Here is an 8,891-nt window from a genome sequence, read left to right on the forward strand (position 1 = left end):
ATGATGCTGGTGCCCCCAATTCAAGATTGCGCCCAAAATGGCCGCCTCAGGGGTCAAAATTCCAAAATTTGAGAATATTTTCGAGTTTGGTATCCATTTATATGTAATTTTGGTCGTAGAATTCGTATTTTGTGTCAATAAATCATTTCAACCCCTTTGGGACCGTCAAATCCAAGATGGCGGCCAAAATTTCAACTCTAAAGGTAATTTCACGAGATGCACCCTTCACTGCCGATTGACGTGTCTTTTTGTATGCAAACTGGGTTGTAAGACCTATAATGAAGGTCTGCAATGCCATTACATCGTATGGGGGGCCAGGAGCAGCCCCTTCCTCCCTCCAATATGGCCGCCGCGGGGGGCATGAACAGTGACATTCCCTCAGAACGTCATAAAAGGTGTTGATTCCTATGTAATTTGAGTCGTAAAATCCAAATTTCAAGTCATAAATCGCAATTATGAGACTTGCAATGGGCTATACCATATATGGGGCCAGGGGAACCCCCTTAACCCCCTCTTCTTTCTAATATGGCTGCCATGGGGGGCATAAATGGTGAAATTCTCTCAGGACGTCATGTGAGGTGTCGACTCTCAAGTAAGTAGAGGCGTAGATTCCGAATTCCAAGTCGGAAATCGTAAACTAGGGGTCTGGAATGCCATTACACCCTACACGGGGCCAGGAACAACCCCCTCCTCTCTCCAAAACGGCCGCCGGGGGGCATAGTTGCAGTGAAATTTTCTCAAAGCGGCATGTGAGGTGTCGATTCTTATGTAATTTAAGGCTTGGATTCCGAATTCCGAGTCGGAAATCGCAAGTTGGTGGTCTGGAATGCCATTACCACTACGGGGGGCCAGGAGGAATCCCCTACCTTCTTCAAAACGGCCGCCAGGGGGGGGCATAGTTGCAGTGAAGTTCTCTCAAAGCGGCATGTGAGGTGTCGATTCTAATGTAATTTAAGGCGTAGATTCCGAATTCCAAGTCGGAAATCGCAAACTAGAAGTCTGGAATGCCATTACACCCTATGGGGGCCAGGAGCAACCCCTTCTCCTCTCCAAAACGGCCGCTAGGAGGGGCGTATTTATTACATGTGCGAAAATTTCAAATATGGTAGGTACATTCTCGTCCCTGGTATTTCATTAGCATATAAATATGTTCTACTCCTATTTTTTTGGCCTGAATATGAAGAAAACACTTTTTCCGAAAAACAAACATTAAGCAATTGGCTAAAATTCTTTCTTTTTTGGTAATTTTTTACCCTTTGAATGATGTCAAATGCACGACTGTCTCCCGCATTGCGACACTATGGTTCCTAGCTTGCACTGTTACAACTCAAAGAGTAAACCGTTATTGGAGAACTTACACATCATGAAATATTGTTTTACGTTTCTTCATAGTAAATAAATAAATAGATAATTATAATTTGTTCACAAGCGGATAAGAACGTTCGAAAAAGTTTACTCACGACCGTCACAGCTAGACTCTAGAGATAAATGCTCCTACCAAACTGTGTGAAAGTAGCGCAACCGGAATCCGGTCGGCGTCGGTGATGCCCAGGGATGCCCCGAAGTGGGACAAAGTATTTATCATTACCAGGTTGAAGTTTTTGGTGAATCGCAACAATATTAGTCGGCAAGTAATAATTCTGTTTACTTGGGAACTCACGACCGTCACGCTAGGGTGGTCCAAACTGGGCAACTTCGGAAAATGAACCGCGACTCAACCTAAATTTGTTCCTTACCATCCAAATATGATACCTGCCAAATATTTTCGTTCTCCGCTAATATTAACACGTGCCGACTTGAGGCTGAAAATCTCCCAAAAAATTACATTGATTTAAATGGGGCGAAAATGGGCCGATCCGCGGTATTTCGTTTTTTGGCTGTAAAATGCGCCAAAATGCAAATAACTTGCTCTTAACTTACGATGATACCTAGAGGCCTATTGTGAATGAGAAAATCACACATTCGACCCATTGGGAGGGGGGGAGGGGGTCACAGCGGAGCCGATTCATATTTGCTGGGGCGCCGCGTAAAGCATCATGCGCTAGTGTGATACGCTCCGGGCAACTTCGGGAAATGGACCGCGTCGCTCCCTAAATTAGTTCCATTTGATCCAAAAACGACGCCGGCCACGTTTTATTTTACTCTCTGATAATGTTAAAACCTGCCACCGTAAGACTGTTTTTAGGAAAATTGCAAGAAATAGCAAAACAAGACTAATATTATTAAAATTTGTAACGTTGGTATAAAAAAGCAGCGTTGCACCTTACTTGTGTTCGACCGCACCTATAAAATACGGATTTCAAGTTTCAGCACTTGACATATAGCATTTAGAAAATTTTTTTTGGAGAGAACCTAAAAAATATTCGAAAATATAAAAAACTGCAACAACGGTAAAGTAGCTAAAACATGTTCTTGCTTGAAAATTTCTGATGCCCGCTGATAAGTATCAGTGCGTATTTTAAAAAAAATATCAATTGAAAACTGAATGAGTATGCTTTTAAAGTGAATTTAAAGCGAGTAAAAACACTGAAAATAATGATGATGACATAACTATAATAATGAGACGTTCTAAAAAGACATCGCGGCACTTATTCGCATTTTTCTGCAAGTACCTCCATTGTTCATAAAGATCCTCCACTTTTTTAACACAATGAGAATTGTAATGCACTGGAATTCTCGCTTTGTTCCAGAAAATGATAACTTCCTGGACCACCAGGTGTGCACTGTCGCGTAAACTTAACTGGACTTCTCGTAAATTGAAGAACAATACGCGTAAAACTTGTTTCTTTGACGGGAGTTTACTCCCTTCAATTACGGGGGAGTAATTGCCGAGTAGATACACGTTTCGTTCTTTTCGCAAAGTTGGCTTTGAAAGAGCCATAGTTTCACAAACATATCATGAAAACATCGATGATCGATCGGCGGGCAGACTCTGACTGCCAAATGCACTCCGCTCCCAGAAAACATGAGATTTTCTGCAAAACTCAGTAGTTTTACCAGCAAACCATTGTTGCAATGTGCTTATCAGCAGGTCAGTTGATTTGCTTTTCAAACTCTAGAAATAACATCATTTAATTTGCAGTGCGGCAATGCGTATCAGGGAGCAGGGAGCCCGAAAATGCGAGCGCGTTCTTCTCTTATCAGTTTGGCGCATGGAGCCTCGCGCAGGGCCGCGGGGCCTAGGAATCGGCTCCGCTGTGACCCCCCCCCCCCCCCCCCAGTGGGTCGAATGTGTGATTTTCTCAATCGCAATAGGCCTCTAGGTATCTTCGTAGGTTAAGAGCAAGTTATTTGCATTTTGGCGCATTTTACAGCCGAAAAACGAAATACCGCGGATCGGCCCATTTTCGCCCCATTTAAATCAATGTAATTTTTTGGGAGATTTTCAGCCTCAAGTCGGCACGTGTTAATATTGTCGGAGAACGAAAATATTTGGCAGGTATCATATTTGGATGGTAAGGAACAAATTTAGGTTGAGTCGCGGTTCATTGGGCCAAAAAAAAATTTCCCCATGTTAACTTGGACCACCCTACCGTCACGCTAGTTTTTTTATACAGGGTGTTTCAGACCAACCGTACCAGGCCTTTTTCTCGGTTGGTATAGGTCGCACGAAGTCGGAGACCGCGGGGTTGAATAGGGAATTGACCCCAAGGAATCCGAATTTCGTGGTCCCGAAACCCCCTCACCCCCCCTTGGGGGGTAAAGGGGGGGTCACGATGCTGAAAGTCACGGTTCCCGACCGAATTGCGGATAAATCGCATCAGAATTGAAAAGCACGAAAAATTTCACGTGGAATTGACCCCTAAAAATCCAAAATCGGACCATCCAAGGCCCAAAAATGACCCCCTAAAGAGGGAAACAGTAACCCCCTCCATAATTTCTCTTTGGTCTCAAATTGACGTAAATTCTCCAGAAAAAGACGGTTTCCCAAGTAATCGACCTCGAGAAACCCAAATTTCATGGTCCCGAAGCTCCTCTAGCCCCCCTTGGGGAGTAAACGGGGGGGGGGGCCCAATTTTAAAAATCGGGGCTCCTTTCCGAATCGCAAATTGATTGCATCCAAATTGAGGAGCAGAACACATTTACATCTTAAGTGACTCCTAAGAGTTCTAATTGACCCCCCTGAACGGCAGAAAGTAACCCCCTGAGGAAGGGGGCCTCGCCCCCGCCAAAAATTTCTCAGGATTCCTCTTTGGTCGCAAAACTGACGTCGATTCTCCAGAAAAAGACGGTCTCCCATGTAATCGGCTCCGAGGAGCTCAGGGAACATGAAATTTAGAGTCCTCGGGGTCGATTACTTGGGAAACCGTCTTTTTTTGGAGAATCGACGTCAGTTTTGCGACCAAAGAGGAATCCTGAGAAATTTTTGGCGGGGGCGAGGTCCCCTTCCTCAGGGGGTTACTTTCTGCCGTTCAGGGGGGTCAATTAGAACTCTTAGGAGTCACTTAAGATGTAAATGTGTTCTGCTCCTCAATTTGGATGCAATCAATTTGCGATTCGGAAAGGAGCCCCGATTTTTAAAATTGGGCCCCCCCCCCCCCGTTTACTCCCCAAGGGGGGCTAGAGGAGCTTCGGGACCATGAAATTTGGATTTCTCGAGGTCGATTACTTGGGAAACCGTCTTTTTCTGGAGAATTTACGTCAATTTTGAGACCAAAGAGAAATTATGGAGGGGGTTACTGTTTCCCTCTTTAGGGGTCATTTTTGGGCCTTGGATGGTCCGATTTTGGATTTTTAGGGGTTAATTCCACGTGAAATTTTCCGTGCTTTTTAATTCTGATGCGATTCATCCGCAATTCGGTCGGGAACCGTGACTTTCAGCATCGTGACCCCCCCTTTACTCCCCAAGGGGGGGGGGGGTTTCGGGACCACGAAATTCGGATTCCTTGGGGTCAATTCCCTATTCAACCCTGCGGTCTCCGACTTCGTGCGACCTATACCAACCGAGAAAAAGGCCTGGTACGGGTGTTCTGAAACACCCTGTATTTGGAAATGTTTTTCATTTAAATCGTGCTTGCCATGTGTTAAAGGGCACATATCCTTATACCAAGATAGAAACCAAGATAGAAATCCAAGATAGAGATCTGGTGCTCATATGTTCGTTTCCATGGATGGCGGCTCGTGCAGCATTTATGTTTCGAAACTCATGACCACCACACGCTCATAACCGTCATAAATAGCTGGAGTTTGTTTAGGAAAAGCTGTATTAAAAAAAAATATCCGATAACATCGGGACCATATACGTGTTCAGATTCCAGAAATAAGAAAATACAACTTCCAAGGGAAATTATGAACTTGATTTGTCGACTTTTTTCACCCTGAAATGTCCGCTACAAGACCAATCCACACAGGTCAGTCATTGCGCATCTTTTTGAAAGCCACTTCCCCGCCCGGCCCTAACTCAGCTGCACTCAATAGTACGTCACAATGGGTGCTCCCATAAGAAATACATTGCAAGCACTCAATAGTACGTCACTGCGCAGTAGAGTACCAAAACTCGTCCACGGGAATGACTGACCTGTGTGGATTGGTCTTGGTCCGCTATTCCAAATTTTCGCCCACATAGGAGCAGTGAAATTCTCTCAAAGCGGCATAGAAGGTGTCGATTTGTTTTTAATCTGAGGCGAGGATTTCGAATTTCAAGTCAAAAAATGTAAATATCCCATAGTGACGAAAATACTTAAATATGGCAACCGCTTTGACCTACATTTTGGACTAAAAATGCTGCTTGGGTTCATTTTTGTCGAAAGAGCTGGAAATGAATTGGTGATTTTAATTGTAATTGACAAATTTCACTCTTATTCTTTTTCTAATGTACGCCAAGGACTCAGATGGGCGTCTGTTTTTTTCATTTTTAAAAATTCCCACAAAAATATAATTTTTTTGCCGACGAAGTATGTATCTGCATTCAGAGTTCCTATGTTATTATTTATGCACGCATTCAGTTTAATTGCAATTAAAACAACTGGACAATAGAGTGCTTTTTGTAGCGCAGGGTTTTGTCTCCTAAGAGAAGCTACACCTACAGTTTCCTGCGTTATCTGCAACAAAACGCACGCTCCTGCTAGAAGAAAATCGATTACAAAAAGAACCATCTATTATCCAGTTATCAAATAATGAAAGAAACAGACGCCAATATGAATCCACTGCGTACATTTGAAAAAGAACATCGGTGAAATTTGTCAATCACCGTTAAATTATCCGATTCATTTCCAACTCTTTCGACATAAATTAACCCAACCCATACAGCATTCTTTATTCAAAGATAAAGGCCAGAGCGATTGCCATATTTAAGTATTTTTGTCACTTTGAGATATTTACGATTTCTGTCTTGAAATTCGGAATCTACACCCCTCCCAGCGGGCGTTTTGGAGAGGAGAGGGGGTTGCTCCTGGCCCTCCGTAGGGTGTAATGGCATTGCAGACCTTCATTATAGGTCTTACAACCCAGTGTGCATACAAAAAGACACGTCAATCGGCAGTGAAGGGTGCATCTCGTGAAATTACCTTTAGAGTTGAAATTTTGGCCGCCATCTTGGATTTGACGGTCCCAAAGGGGTTGAAATGATTTATTGACACAAAATACGAATTCTACGACCAAAATTACATATAAATGGATACCAAACTCGACAATATTCTCAAATTTTGGAATTTTGACCCCTGAGGCGGCCATTTTGGGCGCAATCTTGAATTGGGGGCACCAGCATCATTTTTGAACTTGACAACATCGAAAATCGGATTCTACACGAAAAAACGAAGAGAATGATGTATCGTTCAAACTTTATTACACAAGCTGCACACTTGAGTCTTTTTTTGTTCATCTGCTACAGCACTAACTTTCCAGTCCAGTGGACCACAAGACATGCTAGAAATTTGACTCAAAATTTCTTGAAGAATTCCCCATCAAAAAAAAAAAAGCGAAAACCCCATCAAGCGAAAAAATGACTTTTTTGCCTCAAGTGACAGCGATGGGAAATTGTCTTACTTTACATTGATACCAAAACAATTTTTTGCGTAAAAAAATGCACCCGCTAGGGTAATTTAAGTGAAGCGTCGCGATACGCGATGCGCAGTGAAAACGGCGCAATACGGGCAATTAACGTGCTACGCAAGTCATATGCGAGCTACATTTCGGCCTATTCTCGTCTGATTTTCATTCTTTTGGGCTTGTTAGAAGCTATGTTAGAAGATGACTAATCAGACGGATATACTTGCGGTTTCCTATCAAATTTTCCGGGTATTTTTCAAAAGAACCGAACAAAGTTTTCAAATTTCCAAAATTTGTAACGACCAATAATTTTCAATCGTTTGAAGAAACAAACCTCCTCCTGAGTATTAAAGAAAGATCATTCTCTGACGTTTAAAATAATACCATGACCATTTTGGTATGGTGATAAATAGATCCATGAGCGCAATTTTAAGCGCACCCCCGTGGCAAGCACTTTCCGTTGGTAGGCGTACGGACCCAATTTCATCGCCGCGCCGCGCCGCGCCTTATACACCTACATGGTCGCGACTGTGCGTGATTTCCCGGATTCTACGAATTCTACGACCAAAATTACATATAAATGGATACCAAACTCGAAAATATTCTCAAATTTTGGAATTTTGACCCCTGAGGCGGCCATTTTGGGCGCAATCTTGAATTGGGGGCACCAGCATCATTTTTGAACTTGACAACATTGAAAATCGGATTCTACACGAAAAAACGAAGAGAATGATGTATCGTTCAAACTTTATTACACAAGCTGCACACTTGAGTCTTTTTTTGTTCATCTGCTACCGCACTAACTTTCCAGTTCAGTGGACCACAAGACATGCTAGAAATTTGACTCAAAATTTCTTGAAGAATTCCCCATCAAAAAAAAAAAAGCGAAAACCCCATCAAGCGAAAAAATGACTTTTTTGCCTCAAGTGACAGCGATGGGAAATTGTCTTTCTTTACATTGATACCAAAACAATTTTTTGCGTAAAAAAATGCACCCGCTAGGGTAATTTAAGTGAAGCGTCGCGATACGCGGTGCGCAGTGAAAACGGCGCAATACGGGCAATTAACGTGCTACGCAAGTCATATGCGAGCTACATTTCGGCCTATTCTCGTCTGATTTTCATTCTTTTGGGCTTGTTAGAAGCTATGTTAGAAGATGACTAATCAGACGGATATACTTGCGGTTTCCTATCAAATTTTCCGGGTATTTTTCAAAAGAACCGAAAATTTTCAAATTTCCAAAATTTGTAACGACCAATAATTTTCAATCGTTTGAAGAAACAAACCTCCTCCTGAGTTTTAAAGAAAGATCATTCTCTGACGTTTAGAATAATACCATGACCATTTTGGTATGGTGATAAATGGATCCATGAGCGCAATTTTAAGCGCACCCCCGTGGCAAGCACTTTCCGTTGGTAGGCGTACGGACCCAATTTCATCGCCGCGCCGCGCCGCGCCTTATACACCTACATGGTCGCGACTGTGCGTGATTTCCCGGATTCTACGAATTCTACGACCAAAATTACATATAAATGGATACCAAACTCGACAATATTCTCAAATTTTGGAATTTTGACCCCTGAGGCGGCCATTTTGGGCGCCATCTTTAATTGGGGGCACCAGCATCATTTTTGAACTTATCAACATCGAAAATCGGATTCTACACGAAAAAACGAGGAGAATGATGTATCGTTCAAACTTTATTATACAAGCAGCACACAGAAGTACATTTGCAACCGCACTAAGTCGTAAATAAGGGTTCCTAGGATCAATGTATTTGATTGAACTCCTTAACAAGGATTCAATTAGGGGTCGTTAGTTTGATAACTTTTTGAATGGTTACAGGATAATCTCAGTTTTTTCTGGTTCCTCCATTTCAAAATTTTTGAGATATAGTTTCAAAA

At 42.6% G+C, this 8,891-nt stretch overlaps 1 protein-coding gene across 1 annotated transcript in view; it reads left to right on the forward strand.

Moving 5' to 3' along the window:
• The window catches only part of LOC109033309 (proteasome adapter and scaffold protein ECM29), a 480,922-nt gene that overhangs the window by 229,794 nt on the left and 242,237 nt on the right, over nt 1–8,891 (forward strand). The gene's annotated exons all lie outside the window — the stretch shown is intronic.

This window comes from Bemisia tabaci, chromosome 1 (genome assembly GCF_918797505.1).
Source record: "Bemisia tabaci chromosome 1, PGI_BMITA_v3".
Lineage (NCBI taxonomy): Eukaryota > Metazoa > Arthropoda > Insecta > Hemiptera > Aleyrodidae > Bemisia > Bemisia tabaci.